The 18,574-nt window shown below is 41.7% G+C and overlaps 1 protein-coding gene across 1 annotated transcript in view; it reads left to right on the top strand.

Moving 5' to 3' along the window:
- Positions 1 to 283: 283 nt before the first annotated feature.
- Positions 284 to 18,574, top strand: part of LOC128688953 (adipolin) — a 203,756-nt gene continuing 185,465 nt past the window's right edge. Inside the window, exon 1 of the mRNA XM_053777025.2 lies at positions 284 to 430. The gene's annotated coding sequence lies outside the window, so the exon portion shown is untranslated. The remainder of the gene's footprint in view (positions 431 to 18,574) is intronic.

The raw sequence follows: 18,574 nt of genomic DNA, 5'->3' as shown, positions 1-18,574 counted from the left end.
TCTGTGACGTTGGGATCTGCAGCATAACCACTTCCTCCCAGGTATAGGAAAACTTGCCGAGCACCACGAGATGTCTTGTGCCCGGAGATGGTTACAGAGGAAGTTAGTGACGTGGGAGAACACAGGCGTTCTACTGGTAGGTGCGGACATGACGTCACAGGTTAATATCCCATGGGTGGGTCAGGTGACGGGGTGTTCCGGCCTCACCCTGGGTGGGGGAGGGTGGCGACACCCGGGAAGGAGGCTATGGCGCCAATGGTCGGGGGAAGATGCCTGACCTTGCCAGGGGTGTTAGGGGTAAACTCTGCAGTCTGCACCAGTCATGGCCTAGTGCTGGCCACCAGAGGACGTGTGTTCTGCGCTCTCCTGCCACACCACACACACGCACTCTTAGGAGCCTCGTATCCTCCACACAACTGTTAGCAATAAGGTAAGTTCACCTTTGGTTTACGGAGCCTCAGGCCCCCGCATCCTACCTCTCACTCAACCTTCAATCAGCGTTTTAGCTCGTAATTTTTATTGACAACATAATCCTTATTATAAAGTACTCAAATATTTCTTACAGCCAGTAGCATAAATTTGCACAATGGTTCTGAAGTCACATAGATGTTTTAAACACACATTATGCATTATTAACTTACGATAACGCAATAAAGTCAAGAAGCGTACATTTCTCAGCGTATGTATGCTGGAGTTCAATTTAAACCTTATTTTACGTATTAAAGTATTCTTGTCTGGTGGTGAACAGGTTACGTGCAGCGTTAATGAACGTAGTGCAGCCGATAGGTTTTAAACCCCAGTAATCAACCAAGGTCAAACAGTGTGACTTGTATTAATGAATGAAGTGTAGTTGATAGCCTTTAAACTCCCCAGTAATCAACCAAGGTCAAACAATGGAACCAGTGGAATCCTTAATCAGGTTAAACGCCCCCGAAATTTATTTACCTTAGTTTGTGCTGAGATGAAACACCTGGATGCCACTGAAACATCCCAACTTAGATCTACATAAATATACGAGTGTTAACATCACGTGGCCCACATGACCGTCCACTGTAAACAAACTTTATCTACGTTACCTAGCGATGATATACTAAAAATCTTAGTTATGTTTCATAATTGTTCTTCTCGCTGTCTCAGGTCAACGTCGCGGCGTGTCTTCCATATATTTTTTTTTCCTGCAGTAAATTATATTTGTGAACGTAGAGGCATGAAGAAAATATTGAAAACAGCGTAACCTGTGAATTAAATAAGTTTAAAATGGAAATAGAATTACAAGGGTCTTGCGATGATTATTGATGGTCACTAAAGTATCCTAATTTGTTACTCTTGAACTCTTAATATTGGTTATTTAAATTTCAAAATAAAGAATTTAACAAGTTCTTGTATTAACTGATAAACACTGCCGGTTGGTAAATATTTAATTTGTAACGACACGAAAAATACTATACAGGCAATCGTAGGTGGAAGAGTTTGTTAAGGTACGATATGAGAAGGGGACCGTAGACGACGTGTTGATCCATCCTGGACTATTATCCAAACTGATCCTTCTAAATTGGGGGTTATTTGTGTAAGTTTATCTGGGTACAGGTACATGTAAATACATTTACACAAATTGTCATATATAATAAAAATTAAGACACATGTGTAACATCTGGGTATCTTTATTGTAGACGTTTCGCCATATAGATACCCAGATGTTGCACAAGTGTCTTAATTTTCATCTTGTCGGTATTATATACCATTCTTGTACATCATACATAGTAACATATGTGTAAATTACATAGGATTCCCCCCCCCCCCCCCCGAAAAAAAAGTCAGACCAAGTTACTAATTTCCATGGGGATCCTTGTGAATCTTATGAACCTGCGCAGTGAGGATTTAAATTATCATAAATAAGTTTGTATACTCCTGTATAAAGACGTTAGGAAATATGTGTTACATGACTCTCGGCTTAAAATAAACAGTGTTACAGAGCGTAACACCAGAAGTTTTCCATGTCAGGTGTTGAGTGAACGGAGGCTACAGCCAGATGCTTCCACCATTATTATGAGACGATGAGAGAAAAGTGGTTAGAAAACATATCAGGGTAACACTTTTGAAGACAGGCAGCGTCACAGCTGTGAAAGTAAAGATATCCTCATCACAGCATTCTTGTAGACAGGCAGCATCACAGATGTGAAGGTGAGAATAATCTTACTACCACATTCCTGTAGAGAGGGAACGTCAGGGCTGTGCAGATAGGATAACCTCATCACAACATTTTTGTAGACCAGCATCATCACAGCTGTGAAGGTGAGGGTAATCCCATCACAACATTCTTGTAGACCAGCATCATCACAGCTGTGAAGGTGAGGGTAATCCCATCACAACATTCTTGTAGACCAGCATCATCACAGCTGTGAAGGTGAGGGTAACTTCATCACAACATTTTTGTAGACCAGCATCATCACAGCTGTGAAGGTGAGGGTAATCCCATCACAACATTCTTGTAGACCAGCATCATCACAGCTGTGAAGGTGAGGGTAATCCCATCACAACATTTTTGTAGACCAGCATCATCACAGCTGTGAAGGTGAGGGTAATCCCATCACAACATTCTTGTAGACCAGCATCATCACAGCTGTGAAGGTGAGGGTAACCTCATCACAACATTTTAGGAGACAGCCAATAAACAATTAGTTATGGAAACAAAATATGAGATTATATTTAGATTTTTACCGCCGAAGAGGCACATATCCATCCTGTGGATGGTAGTGGCTAGTTGATCGTGCACCTCATATCTGTGGTGCGGTATTGGCTAGTTTATTGTGCACCTCATCTCCAGTGTAGACAGTAACGCAAGATCATGTAGATACACGAAGGACCTAGTAATTAGGCCCTACAAGGATTAACACGAGTACATTTAGGTGTTAACATTGTTGAGGAGTGTACGGAAAGAAAACCAGTTTGTCATTGGACGCAAATTGGAGATTGTACCAGAGTATAATGTTCCCAACACGCCAGTATGGGTGTCTTTGACTATTCTGCTACAAGCAGGAGGCTGAAGGCAGTAATGCTACTTTTGAGTTCAATGTATGGTGTGATTTTTGTGTTGGTGTGATTATTGAAGACGATCTGGTGGTATGAGAGCTATCAACATAACAATTTAGTAATTTCATTAATGTTAGATATATTACAGAAATTAGAAAAATTCAGACTAACCTTATATATGCAGGACATGGCAGGAGCTACATATATGACCTGTATAAGCATGGTTACGTTGCTGTTGGGTTTGGAGCATAATTATACTATGCTAAATGTTGTGAATAGATTCATCAATCAATATGATATAACTGGAGAGAAAAGTGTTTTTTAAGAAGCTTCTGCTTGTTTGACCGCTTGTTTGACCGCTTGTTTGACCGCTCTGGCTGAAAATCTATTAAGTAAGATAAGAGGTCCCGGGAAGACAGTGGTAGATGGCAGGTGACCACGATACGTCAGCCTTGTGGGCAGGTCAGTTAGTTACCGTTAATTAAGTCCTATCATCTACACGAGGAACATTAACGCCGCTGTCCCTCTCCCTTTTCTTCCTGTACACTAACACTAAAGACAGTTTATTCCCTGAAATAAGGACTAGAGTAAACTCTCAGTGTATATAAACACATATAAACTCCTGCGTATACACCCGGACAGGTCAGAAGTGTCCACCGAAATAACTAGGTCAGCTGAAGTAAATAACCGAGCAGTCAACGTCTCACGCTCAAGTGTGAGTGGAAATTTCTCCGGATAATTTACCCAAGATAAACCAGAAGAGTCAAGCAGTGTGGTTTATTATGTAAATGGTTTAGAAATCTGACAAGCAGATGAATGAGGTGCTTGTGCAACACTTGGGGATATTCTGGAAACGTTTCGCCAGTGGCTTCATCAGTCTAATACAGACAAGAAATGGGTATATCTGTATAACTGGTGGGTGTTCCGGGGAAGGGGGTCAACGCCCCCGCGGCCCGATCCATGACCAGGCTTCTCTGTGTGTCAGGGCCTGATCAACCAGGCTCTTACTGCCAGCTGCGCGCAAACCGGCGCAAGAACCACAGCCCGGCTGGTCAGGGTGGAAGATATAAAGTAAAGGTCTGAATCAATCACCAAACTCAGAGTCAATTACATTTACAATTTCAATTACAATTCCAGATTCTCAATTTTGTTTTCAATTATAATTACTTAATATTTTTTATTCAATTATTTTCTTGAATTACATCAATTTACACTGATGTTAAAATCATTGTTAAATGCTGGGAATAATAAGCAAACATTAGTTGTTTGTTCAGTTAGAACAAGAACATTACTTGTTTGTTCAGTTAGAACAAGAACATTACTTGTTTGTTCAGTTAGAACAAGAACATTACTTGTTTGTTCAGTTAGAACAAGAACATTACTTGTTTGTTCAGTTAGAACAAGAACATTACTTGTTTGTTCAGTTAGAACAAGAACATTACTTGTTTGTTCAGTTAGAACAAGAACATTACTTGTTTGTTCAGTTAGAACAAGAACATTACTTGTTTGTTCAGTTAGAACAAGAACATTACTTGTTTGTTCAGTTAGAACAAGAACATTACTTGTTTGTTCAGTTAGAACAAGAACATTACTTGTTTGTTCAGTTAGAACAAGAACATTACTTGTTTGTTCAGTTAGAACAAGAACATTACTTGTTTGTTCAGTTAGAACAAGAACATTACTTGTTTGTTCAGTTAGAACAAGAACATTACTTGTTTGTTCAGTTAGAACAAGAACATTACTTGTTTGTTCAGTTAGAACAAGAACATTACTTGTTTGTTCAGTTAGAACAAGAACATTACTTGTTTGTTCAGTTAGAACAAGAACATTACTTGTTTGTTCAGTTAGAACAAGAACATTACTTGTTTGTTCAGTTAGAACAAGAACATTACTTGTTTGTTCAGTTAGAACAAGAACATCACTTGTTTGTTCAGTTAGAACAAGAACATTACTTGTCTGTTCAGTTAGAACAAGAACATTACTTGTCTGTTCAGTTAGAACAAGAACATTACTTGTTTGTTCAGTTAGAACAAGAACATTACTTGTCTGTTCAGTTAGAACAAGAACATTACTTGTTTGTTCAGTTAGAACAAGAACATTACTTGTCTGTTCAGTTAGAACAAGAACATTACTTGTTTGTTCAGTTAGAACAAGAACATTACTTGTCTGTTCAGTTAGAACAAGAACATTACTTGTTTGTTCAGTTAGAACAAGAACATCACTTGTTTGTTCAGTTAGAACAAGAACATTACTTGTCTGTTCAGTTAGAACCAATGGAAAACATGTGCACAAAATTTCGCTAAGTCACCCAAGGATGCAGCGAGATTACAAATAACTGAATAATCTTTGTTGCATATATTGCAGTATGTTGAATCTAAGACATAATGTTCCGTAATATATTTGTTATTCCATTCACTGCAATTTAAACAAGGGAACTGTACCTAGAGGCTGAGCAAAATTAGAAGAATTATTGCAGTACATTGTTGTAGAATGTTGCAGATGTGTTATTTCACAACGTGTCAAATAATGACAAGTATATTGACTTCAGTGGAACAGAACTGCTTACATAAGTTGCATCCAGTTTCACAAATTACAGTTCATGAAGATTCATGCAGGGAAGGTTGCAGGAACAAGCTATGCTAAACACTGTTGGGGAAATGAACACAGATGCAACTAATGTGACATTTTGTTGTGGCAACGTTTCGCTCTCCAGGAACTTTGTCAAGCCAGCGGCTCCTTCAAGCCACTGGCTTGACACAAAAAAATGCCATAATAAAATGTTGCATCTGTGTTCACTTACCTAACATTCTATCTGTAATTCTACCATTATTACTGTGCTCAACACTGATGGAGGATATGCCACCTATCATTTCTCTTGCTCGTGTCTTCAGCTGCAGCATCTCGGGAAGATAATCCCTCCAATAGGCCAAGGATCTACCTCGAACGGAACACAGTCCTCCTCTATATACTTTTTCAAAACTTGTTATAGTTCGTTAGTGGGTGATTTCCATTTACCTCCAGCTGAAGAGGACATGAATGATAAAAGGTGGAGCCTCTTATTTGTATTTGGCTTAGACTCAGATAATCCATCCTCCTGGACTGTTTCCTACCCTGTTTCCTCATACTCTGATGTGCTTGCAGTAATAATCCTGATCTTTTGAGGAACCTGTTCTCATTTTTTATTCCGATGGAACCTATTCTAATTTGAGCAAGGATAAAATAATTAAACTGTTTCTGTTATGTCAGGGATCTTCAAAAATGGATCAAGTCTTGGTTTCACTGCTTCGTGCAAGATTTTGGCTACAGTTTCAGAATCTGTTAGTTAATTATTACTGGTCCATTTGATTTGATGAAGACCATGGATTAAGAGCTCCTTTAGTGCTACGATCGCCATTTGAGCTAATTTCTTGTTTTTATTCTTTCTACCACTCATAAAATCTACAGCACTGCTGACATGTTAGATCTTTCAGAAGTTGCTGAGTGTGAGCAAAGCGGCTCAGACGTTCTAGCTAAGAAATTAGAATACTTTCTATGTCCATTTCCTCCTAAATTATATTTGCCTCTTCCTGATACTGATAAGTTACATCTCGAAGCTCAGTGACGTCCAAGTCAGTGAAACACACATCCAGTGCCTTAATTAATCATTGATGAGGTATTGTCTGTTACATCTTTTTTTAATTTACATCTGACAGCACAACGGTCAACCAACCCTTCTGATGAGTTGTAGTGAGACAGTATGTCTCTCTTCAAATATATCACAAGCAAGAACTCTAGACTTCAGATCCCAGTTCTTTTTCATCAGATTAATTGTTACCTTGAGGAATGATATCTTTTGATTGGTTCAGAGATCTAATGTTAGACAAACTCGGTTAATAATTGTTGATAATGTAGAAATCACAAATTTCGGTTTTGATTCTAAAATATCTAGAAAAATAAGAACTTTGCACAATATTCAGTGGCAGCTGGTTACATGCGACAGAACTCTGCACAATATTCAGTGGCAGCTGGTTACATGCGACAGAACTCTGCACAATATTCAGTTGCAGCTGGTTACATGCGACAGAACTCTGCACAATATTCAGTGGCAGCTGGTTACATGCGACAGAACTCTGCACAATATTCAGTGGCAGCTGGTTACATGCGACAGAACTCTGCACAATATTCAGTGGCAGCTGTTTACATGCGACAGAACTCTGCACAATATTCAGTGGCAGCTGGTTACATGCGACAGAACTCTGCACAATATTCAGTTGCAGCTGGTTACATGCGACAGAACTCTGCACAATATTCAGTGGCAGCTGGTTACATGCGACAGAACTCTGCACAATATTCAGTGGCAGCTGGTTACATGCGACAGAACTCTGCACAATATTCAGTGGCAGCTGGTTACATGCGACAGAACTCTGCACAATATTCAGTGGCATCTGGTTACATGCGACAGAACTCTGCACAATATTCAGTGGCAGCTGGTTACATGCGACAGAACTCTGCACAATATTCAGTGGCAGCTGGTTACATGCGACAGAACTCTGCACAATATTCAGTGGCAGCTGGTTACATGCGACAGAACTCTGCACAATATTCAGTGGCAGCTGGTTACATGCGACAGAACTCTGCACAATATCCAGTGGCAGCTGGTTACATGCGACAGAACTCTGCACAATATTCAGTGGCAGCTGGTTACATGCGACAGAACTCTGCACAATATCCAGTGGCAGCTGGTTACATGCGACAGAACTCTGCACAATATCCAGTGGCAGCTGGTTACATGCGACAGAACTCTGCACAATATCCAGTGGCAGCTGGTTACATGCGACAGAACTCTGCACAATATTCAGTGGCAGCTGGTTACATGCGACAGAACTCTGCACAATATTCAGTGGCAGCTGGTTACATGCGACAGAACTCTGCACAATATTCAGCGGCAGCTGGTTACATGCGACAGAACTCTGCACAATATTCAGCGGCAGCTGGTTACATGCGACAGAATGCAAGAAGTTTTTATTTTGTTAAGGATCATTAAACCATTTTGGCTACACTTCGCTACTTTGTCTTACTCTGGAAATCTGACAACGTGAATGATTACTTCTGTGTACTCTTGCCACTTCCTGTAGTTCTTACAGTCATTTTCTTGGGTGAATAATCTTGTTTCTCTCTTAAATCCTCAGCATATTTCTTTTCATGACAACGTTCTCAGTGTGCTGTGAGGCTTGAAGTAGCCTTCTCTTAAACCTTAACCTTCCTTCTGCACCTCCTGCAATTATCTGTTTCTCTCACTATTTGAATTTTCTTGACAGATATTAAGGTACTTCAGAAGTTACTGTGATTCTCATACTTTCAATGAAGTTTCCAATCTGGCAGTAAACGAAGCTTTTCGGTGTAAACGGCGAAGCAAAAGCTTCTCACAAACACAGTTCACTTGCACGAACTAACAGATCACTTCGTAAATGAGTGAGACTGGCACAACATATTACTGCATTACTGACCCTTCCCGGTCGCTTGTATGTGATTACTGTTCAGGAATCAGACTATGTTGTTAAGCAACATCACTCATATAACAGTGGTGAAAAAAAAATTAAAAGCAAGTAGAGGAAATGACAATATTGGCGAGGTAGTAGCTCCATTTCCATTACCTTCTCTTGTCTTTCACTCTCCTTCCTTGACCTTCACTCTCAGGAAACTACATAAAATATTACAAAAATTAACTTGAGTGTCAACTAAATTATAAACATTCTTGTTGCCAAAATTATGAAATATAGCAAGAAATGGTTTCTGCTCATTCATTTTATAACTCATCCAAAGATATTTTTGAATCGGAATTATCCATGAATGTTTATCCATTCGAGAATTCATAATCGGTGTCTTCTTTTCAAAAATAAACTCTGCACTTAATGTCTCACACCGCATTCAAAATTATAATCATTAAGAAATGAAACATTTAACATAAAACAAGTATAACGTATTTTGTCCACGATACAATGTGACCAATTATCAACAAGACTGGACACACACACACACACACACACACACACACACACACACACACACACACACACACACACACCTGACTCAGCACTACTAGTACTGGACGTGACCCAAACAACGAGAATCACATCAGAATGTGCTGTTATTTACTCTGTGGTGTATACTTTCGTCTTGAAGAATGAGACACTTGTGCAGCATTTGAGAATCTTTACCGAGGAAACGCTTCGCCGGCCAGTGGCTTCTTCAGTCCAATACTGAGAATAACAGTGGAAGACGAGGAGGAGTTTGAGGTAATTAGTCCCTCAGCCTGGAGTCGATGTGATCAGTCCATCAATCTTGAGAAATGTACAGCATATATGACAGCAGTATATAAGCAACTTCTCCACACATATGAAATACATTTCTCAAGACTGATGAACTGATCACATCGACTCCTCGTCTTCTACTGTTATTCTCTGTACTGAAGAAGGCAGTTGCTGGCGAAACGTTTCCTCAATAAAGATTCCCGAGTGTTGAACAAGCGTCTCATTATTCAACTTGTCGGTCTTCCAAATCATATTTATCGTACTTTTATCTTATAAGCCCATCATAGTGCCCCTGTTTTATGATGTAATTTAAGCAGGTAAAGGCTTGAAAATAATCGATAACAATCACAATTGAAATTACTTTTAATTTAAAAGTTCAGTTACATTTACTAAAAAATATTAATTAGTCATCTTAAATTTCAATTACTCCGAGCCTGGTTAAAATGGATTTTGAAGTAATCATGAGTCCCTCAGCCTGGAGATGATGTGGTCATTCCATGAACCTTAATATCAAGGATGGTGAACTGAAATTCCCTCTTCCTACTTTTCACCGTTTTCTTTGTATTGGACTGATAAAAGCACTGGTAGGGGGAACATTTTCACGGTACTATCAAAATTACCCTAATGTTGGGGAAGTTTCAGTGTGGTTTATTCCCGAGATCCTTCAGCCTTCTTTCCCAGGATGCGACCAAAAAGAGACACTTAACACGAGCAGCCGCATGCTGTACCATTGAGCTACGAAAGTAGCCTAGTGCTAAGTATATTTAGGTACAGGTACACATAAGTACAATTGAAGACCATCACATCATGAGAGGAAGAGGCAAAGATATAAAATTAGTGGTTGGTGACAGTGGTGACGGTGTTAGTGGTCATGATGGTGGTAGTAGTTGTAATGGTGGAGGTGGAAAGGGAATTGTATTGGTATGACGGAGAGTAAATAGAGTATTAAACTGAGTTCCAGTTACCCTATTCCACCAGCCTTAAGGTCCTTATAACTGGATACTCTTCACAGAGCTTATATGTGGCATAGGCAGAGTCGGGAGGCTCACCTGTGATAATAGGATTCATCTCCCCAAGACGATGACATCCCGGCTTGATTCCAGCAGTCACCGTGTAACTTAATCAAAGTGGACGTTTGAGTACCTATACACGGCTTTCTGATCTGAATAGACTAAAATGCCTGAGACTAGTGCTCTCAGTCATCCTGTGTTTCCTCGTTCACCAAGACAGACAGCTTTTAGTAGGATGGTTTTACAACGAAAAGAGGGATTTTTTATTTTTCAACGCGCTGGCCGCCTCCCACCGAGGCAAGGTGACCTTAAAAGGAAAATGAAAGTTTTTGTTTTTACATATAGTAATTTATACAGGAGAAGGGGTTACTAGGGCCTTGCTCCCGGCATTTTAGGCGCCTCTTACGACACGCTTGGCTTACGAAGGAAGGATTCTTTTCCACTTCCCCATGGAAATGGATGTCCAGTTTTACCTCCGTCTTTCACAAGCAGGTCTACTGGAGCTTCTTTATCAGTAGTGGCATCATGACAGCTGGTACCTGTGTGGGGAAGATATCTAGACAAATGAGATACGAAAGTCTTTGTTTTGGGCATTATTTAGGTCATTTTTAATATCTATTGTGATGCTCCTGGTGTGTATTTTGGTAGACAGGAATCTCTAGTACTGGAAGACCAGACTTCGAGTCACAGAAAATTGTCCCTTCTCCTCCTCGTGTGCTTTAATATGCTGGTTGAACTCAGCCACTTATTCAGGCTTGTGCTACTGAACTTTATACACTGTATTTTGCAAGCTTCTGCAATGCGTCCTGTAGTCTGCTGAGCTGCGTCATCAGTGTCATCATCGTGCTCATTAGGCAGCAAAGTATCTACATGCGAGGCAATAGTTTCTGGCAGTGTTGTGTTAAGGAGGAGATGAGAGACATGCATGACGTCTATACAATAGGTAGTAATTAAGGGAGAGGGGGGATGTTGTTGACAGGTTTATTGCATTTAAAAGGGATGTTTAATTTGATTAGATTAGACATATTTGCCTTTAGCCAATTAGTGAACAGGCTATGAGTCAGTATGTTGTTGACAATGACTTGTTGGAGGCGTGAAGCAATATATACCTGAGACGTGTTAACAACCTCGAGTGTTTCATGATCTTAGTACAGACACTTATATTCATGAGTTTACTGCACACTGAAGCACTAGTAAGCACACAGAAACACAGTGCATGTAAAATTAATCAAGTGTAGAGCGTGGTAATCAATGAGAGATCTAAATAAACATGATATAGAGCAGTCTTGCATAATTAACGTTGATGCCAACGTTCCTTCCTACTGATGTTTTAAGGGGTTAAAGTGTTTTCAGGTCTACAGTGAGGGTTTCGCTGTATGACCCTAATAGGTTTAGCGCTTCTTTTTTATTACAATAATAATGCAGTGAGGGTTAACTACAGCAACGCTATTTATTCACAGAATTCAATGTTAGTGTGATCAGGAAGAGTGACAGTGTGGTAATGCAGACATTTGGACAAAGCATTTTGGTCTTGTCTGTGGATATGCCGAGACGTCATTCACCGCTTCTGCCTGTAAAGGCGTCGAGGCGAGTTTGTAATATGTTGGAGAAGTTAGCAAAGATATACATCGCATTTTCGTGACAGATGACAACTTCATCATCTTGCGTAGCAATGTTCGACACAAGTCTGTGTATCAGTGTTCGACACAAGTCTGTGTATCAGTGTTCGACACAAGTCTGTGTATCAGTGTTTGACATAAGTCTGTGTATCAGTGTTCGACACAAGTCTGTGCATCAGTGTTTGACATAAGTCTGTGTATCAGTGTTCGACACAAGTCTGTGTATCAGTACATTAAACAGTGGGGCTGAGTGCTCCACGCTGAGGTGTGTTTTGTACAGATGAGGCAATGCTGGTACTCATGACGCCTTCATACAACACTAAGGTCGTTGCTTAGGAGACCGTGTGTCCAAGTAAGTTGGCCAATTGTTCCAAGATAAGTTTTCCATTGGCTGTGTCTAAAGCTCCCAAACTTGAAGCAAACACTGATCTCAGAAGTCATTAAATGCTGCAATCTTGTTTACTTCTCCTAGGACAGGAAAAAAGTTGGCATATTAGGACATTGAGTTATATAAAGACAATTCTCTCAAGGATTTTGTTTTTTTAGGTTGTTAATGAAATAGATCTAAATTTGTGAAAGTTGATTTTGGAAAGAACACTGTGTGTGTGTGGCCCCTGACTCGGTTGGAAAACACTAACCTCACACACTGAGTGTCTGTAGTTCATTTCCGAGCATGGGTGGAACGTTGGACACGTTTCCTTATTGTAACTAGGTATCTGGGCGTTTGTCGACTGGTGTGGGTCGCATTCTGAGGGATGAGATTAAAAATAAAACAATAGGAATAAGACAGACAGTCCTCGATGACGCACTGGGTGGCTAACCCTCTGAGTTGAAAAACTAAGAAATCTTATCTTATGAGAGACTGCCCAGCAGTCAGGCAGGACACCATCTAGCTGAACTTACACAGATCATGGAGAAAGTAATTAGGCAGCTAAGGGAGAGAAATCTAAGGGCGTTATAAGTGGTGCCGTCTTCCTTCCTCAGGTGACCTACCTGTGCCTCTTTCATTGCAGTTTGAAACTCAAAAGGATGTTACGCAGCAAGAACCATCTACCCCTATCTTCTCTCAGGTAGTCATGATTTTGAGCCTCCTGTTGATAATGTGTTAGGCTGGTGAAATTGAATGGTCTGAGGCAAGCCTTGCAGACTTGAGACAGTGAAGTTGAATGGTCTGAGGCAAGCCTTGCAGACTTGAGACAGTGAAGTTGAATGGTCTGAGGCAAGCCTTGCAGACTTGAGACAGTGAAGTTGAATGGTCTGAGGCAAGCCTTCCAGACTTGAAACAGTGAAGTTGAATGGTCTGAGGCAAGCCTTGCAGACTTGAGACAGTGAAGTTGAATGGTCTGAGGCAAGCCTTGCAGACATGAAACATTTACCTATTGGTCAAATAGCAAGTCAGCGCACGTTGTGGGTGATGGATGTCCCAGTAGATATATGTTAGCTTTTGAAATCTTAATTTTTGAAAACATTGGTGAAATATCGCAAAGTTGATGCCTTACAAGAACTGTTCTAAATACTGACCATATATTTGCTTTTTGAATTCCCTGAACGCATGGTTTCCATAGGGAAGTTGATAGCTGTTTTGTGGTCTCCATCAGTGTTAGTTTGTTTTACCCAGTTGTTGTGATAGTTCATTATCTCTTACCAGGTTTGTATACAGTGAATTCACGGTAGTAGTAGTAGTAGTAGTAGTGTATGCTTCATACCTGGTGCAGATCTTATGTCTGAGGTCCTTGTGCAGATTTTTCGTCTCTAGTGAAGGGCAGTGGTTCGACACCATTTATTGTGTCTGTGGTAATGGTACAAAAGTGGACGAGACAAGTTAGTTCATGTATAATACATCCACAAACAGCTGTGGATCTTTTTTTTATTTGGCAAAGTTGGAGACAACAGCAAAGTGCTGCTATCCTACCCTGTGTGATAGTTACGTATTGGGAACAAAAGCTAGCTATGTTAGTGAATGGTGGTGGGTGATGGGGCATGGTAGTGATGGGGTGGGGCTGTCAGGGGTACTGGTGGCGCCATTGTTGTTCTTGTTCGTATTGTTCGTGTTCGTGTTTAGGGTAGTGGTGATGGTGGTGATTTTTGTAGTTCGTATTGGTGGTGGTGGGGTGTTGCTGTTGTTGTTGTTGCTGGTGGTGGTGGTGGTGGTGGTGGTGGTGGTGGTGGTGGTGGTGGTGGTGGTGGTGGTGGTGGTGGTGTTCATGTTGATGGTGGTGGTTGTGGTGGTGGTGGTGGTGGTGGTGGTGGTGGTGGTGGTGTTGAGGGTGGAGCTGGACGTGAAGCCTTTCTCCCTATAGTTACTGCAAGGAACTAGCCGTGAAGCCTCCTTCCTTGTAGTTACTACAAGACAACTAGACGTGAAGCCTTCTTCATTGTAGTTACTACAAGACGTGAAGCCTTCCTTGTAGTTACTATAAGACGTGAAGCCTTCCTTGTAGTTACTATAAGACGTGAAGCCTCCTTACTTGTAGTTACTACAAGATGTGAAGTCTCCTTCCTTGTAGTTGCTACAAGACATGAAGCCTCCTTCCTTGTAGTTACTACAAACAAGCAACACTGAGGTGCAGCATCAACACTGAGTGAGGTGCAGCATCAACACTGAGGTACACCATCAGCACTGAGGTGTAGCATCAACACTGAGGTGCAGCCTCAACACTGAGTTAGGTGCAACATCAACACTGAGGTGCAGCATCAACACTGAGTGAGGTGCAACATCAACACTGAGGTGCAGCATCAACACTGAGTGAGGTGCAGCATCAACACTGGGTGAAGTGAATATCAAAATGGTATACAATACCGACAGGTTGGTAGGTAAGATACATAGGTAACATTTAGGGTGAAGTGAAGCATCAACACTGAGGTGAAGCATCAACACTGAGGTGCAGCATCAACACTGAGGTGCAGTATCAACACTGAGGTGCAGTATCAACACTGAGGTGCAGTATCAACACTGTGGTCTTGACATCACTCACTACAGCATACCGATAACGAGGTCCAACTGCCTCTCAATAGATGGGAAGGTTCACAGTGGATGGCTGTAACAGCTCGTGTTACAGGCCAATACAGTGCTCTTAACCAGTTCAGAACACCGCTGTATTTACTCTAAACTTTTGTAATAAGAAATAAATCGCAGCATCCGCCATAAATTTGTGAATTCACAACGTATTGTGAATTTCACGTAGCTATTCCTGGAGTGTGTTTTTTTTCGTGGTTAAGCGCTAAACCCAGCTGGAGACAGCGCCTGGGGTAATAGAAGATAAGCAGGGCTGAGCCAGGGAGGATAACTCCAGTTCCTTGGGTCAAGAGCCCTTTACCAGCATTATTAATGCAGAGCCTTTGAAGGGACCTCCATGTTTAACTAACACGCACACACTGGGGTCAGTCCTAGGACCGGTGCTGTTTCTGGTATTTGTGAACGACATGACGGAAGGAATAGAATCAGAAGTGTCCCTGTTTGCAGATGATGTGAAGTTGATGAGAAGAATTCAATCGGACGAAGACCAGGTAGAACTACAAAGGGATCTGGACAGGCTGCAGGCTTGATCCAGAATCTGGCTTCTGGAGTTCAACCCAACCAAGTTCAAAGTTATGAAGACTGGGGGAAGGGCAAAGAAAACCGTAGACAGTCCAGGGGTGTCAGAAACTGTAAACCTCACTCAAGGACAAGGATCTTGGGGTGAGTATAACACCAGGCACATCATCTGAGGCCCACAACAACCAAATAACTGCTGCAGCATACGGGCGCCTAGCAAACCTAAGAATAGCATTCCGACATCTCAATAAGGAATCGTTCAGGAGCCTGTACACCGTGTATGTCAGGCCTATATTGGAGTATGCAGCACTAGTTTGGGACCCATACCTAGCCAAGCGCTTGCGAAAATTAGAGAAAGTGCAAAGGTTTGCAACAAGAGGGCTAAGGGGCATGTCCTACGGGGAGAGGTTAAGGGAAATCGACCTGACGACACTGAAGGATAGGAGAAATAAGGGAGATATGATAACGACATATTAAATACTGAGAGGAATTGACAAAGTGGACAAAGACAGGATGTTCCAGAGATGAGACACAGTAACAAGAGGACACAGTTGGAAGTTGAAGACTCAGATGAATCACAGGGCTGTTAAGAAGTATTTCTTCAGTCACAGAGTTGTCAAGAAGTGGAATAGTCTGGAAAGTGATGTGGTGGAAGCAGGATCCATACATAGCATTAAGAAGAGGTAAGATAAAGTTCCTGGAGCAGGGAGTGGACTTCAGAGCAACCAAGGGAAAGACGGGGCCAAGAACTGTGATACGACCCCTGCAACTAAAAATAGATAAGTACAAATGTGTACACACACACACACACACACACACACACACACACACACACACACACACACACACACACACACACACACACACACACACACACACACATACACACATACACACACACACACACACACACACACACACACACACACACACACACACACACACACATACACACACACACACACACACACACACACACACACACACACACACACACACACACACACACACACACACACACACACACACACACACACACACACTCACCTACAGCTCTCACCTGAGTCGGGTAGATAAACAAGACATGTGCAAAACTCTAGTATCTCTATTGTGGAGACGTTTCGTCAACCAGTGGCTTTATTCTAAACCATTTATAAATTCTCTCAGACATAGCAACATCTTGGGATCTTTATGCAGAGAATTATTCAAAGTTTGTGTAACCTACAAGCATGACCCACTAGTGTGGTTTTCCACTGGTGACGCCGCCCACCACTGCTTCACCTCATCTGTCTGCAGTATACAAGTCCCTTATCTGCGCTTATGCTTTACTTTCATTAAGACTGGCTGACTGAACACATCACCTCGAGGCTGAAGGACTGATTACCTCAAAATCCTCCTCATCTTCCACGTTATTTTCTGGGCTGGACTGAAGAAGCCACTGGCTGGCAAAACTTTGCTAGGACAAAGATTCCCAAATGTTGCACAAGTGTCTCTATCATCAGTTTAACATAAAGAACAACGCTGCAGACGGTATAAGACATGAAGTAGCAGTTTAAGGTGATCAGTCCCTCAGCCTTGCAAGGTGATCAGTCCAGCAGAGTTGAGGGTTATCAAGCTTGTTGAACTGAAGAATGCCGCATTATTATTATTATTATTATTATTATTATTATTATTATTATTATTATTATTATTATTATTATTGGTATGTGAACATCTCCACGATTAGGACCCCGAGCGTTGTACATGTGTCTTGTTCACCTTCTCGACAGTTTTATATCAGGACCGGGAAACCTTCACTGGTACCAGCAGCAGTAACGGGAAGCCTCCGCTGGTACCAGGAGAAGGAATGGGAAGCCTCCATCGCTGTCGGTAATAGGACCGGGAGCCTCCACCAGTGCTAGTAGCAGGACCGGGATGCCTCCACCAGTGCTAGTAGCAGGACCGGGATGCCTCCACCAGTGCTAGTAGCAGGACCGGGAGCCTCCATCGGTGCTGGTCTCTCATTCAGGAAAGCTAATTCAAAACTAGCATAAGATTGGTTACTGGAATTATTGACGTATTACCGAACTACAATCGCATATGTTTTAAGACAAACATGTTTTCTTATTAAGACAGACAAGTGTTATCGTAAGACAGACAAGTGTTATCGTAAGACAGACAAGTGTTTTATTAAGACAGACAAGTGTTATCGTAAGACAGACAAGTGTTTTCTTAAGACAGACATGTGTTTTCTTAGGACAGGCAAGGTATATGCATCACACTATCGATTAGTTTGACGAGAAATTAGATATAAACAATCATTAAGGCGTTGTTTATTTTCTCTCGGTGTTTTCTTGCTTGTCGGTGCTTTTGTATTCCCTTGGGAAGGCAGAGGGGAGGGGCTTTTGTGTTTCCCTGGGAAGGCAGGGGAAGGGGGTAAGTCTCTCTCATTACACTTACCTCGGGGTCCTTGTGTGCCTCACCCTGGGACAGTTGTTACCATCGTGAGAGCAGTTACCATCGTGAGAGCAGTTACCATCGTGAGAGCAGTTACCATCGTGAGAGCAGTTACCATCGTGAGAGCAGTTACCATCGTGAGAGCAGTTACCATCGTGAGAGCAGTTACCATCGTGAGAGCAGTTACCATCGTGAGAGCAGTTACCATCGTGAGAGCAGTTACCATAGTGAGAGCAGTTACCATCGTGAGAGCAGTTACCATCGTGAGAGCAGTTACCATCGTGAGAGCAGTTACCATCGTGAGAGCAGTTACCATCGTGAGAGCAGTTACCATCGTGAGAGCAGTTACCATCGTGAGAGCAGTTACCATCGTGAGAGCAGTTACCATCGTGAGAGCAGTTACCACCGTGAGAGCAGTTACCATCGTGAGAGCAGTTACCATCGTGAGAGCAGTTACCATCGTGAGAGCAGTTACCTCAGGAGCCGTGATCCATCATGGCCTGTGTAACTGCTACATTATTTTATAAGTATAGAGGAGCACTGGAGTAGGCTTATTGGCCCGAGCAAGCCAACTCCCACCAGACCTAAGTCAGTTTCTTTAGAACCTTGTCTCTCTAATATACTTCTCAGTTCATCTAGCCATTTCATATATAA

The sequence above is a fragment of the Cherax quadricarinatus genome, chromosome 16 (genome assembly GCF_038502225.1).
Source record: "Cherax quadricarinatus isolate ZL_2023a chromosome 16, ASM3850222v1, whole genome shotgun sequence".
Taxonomy (NCBI): Eukaryota; Metazoa; Arthropoda; class Malacostraca; order Decapoda; family Parastacidae; genus Cherax; species Cherax quadricarinatus.
This window is presented reverse-complemented; position numbering and strand designations above follow the sequence as displayed.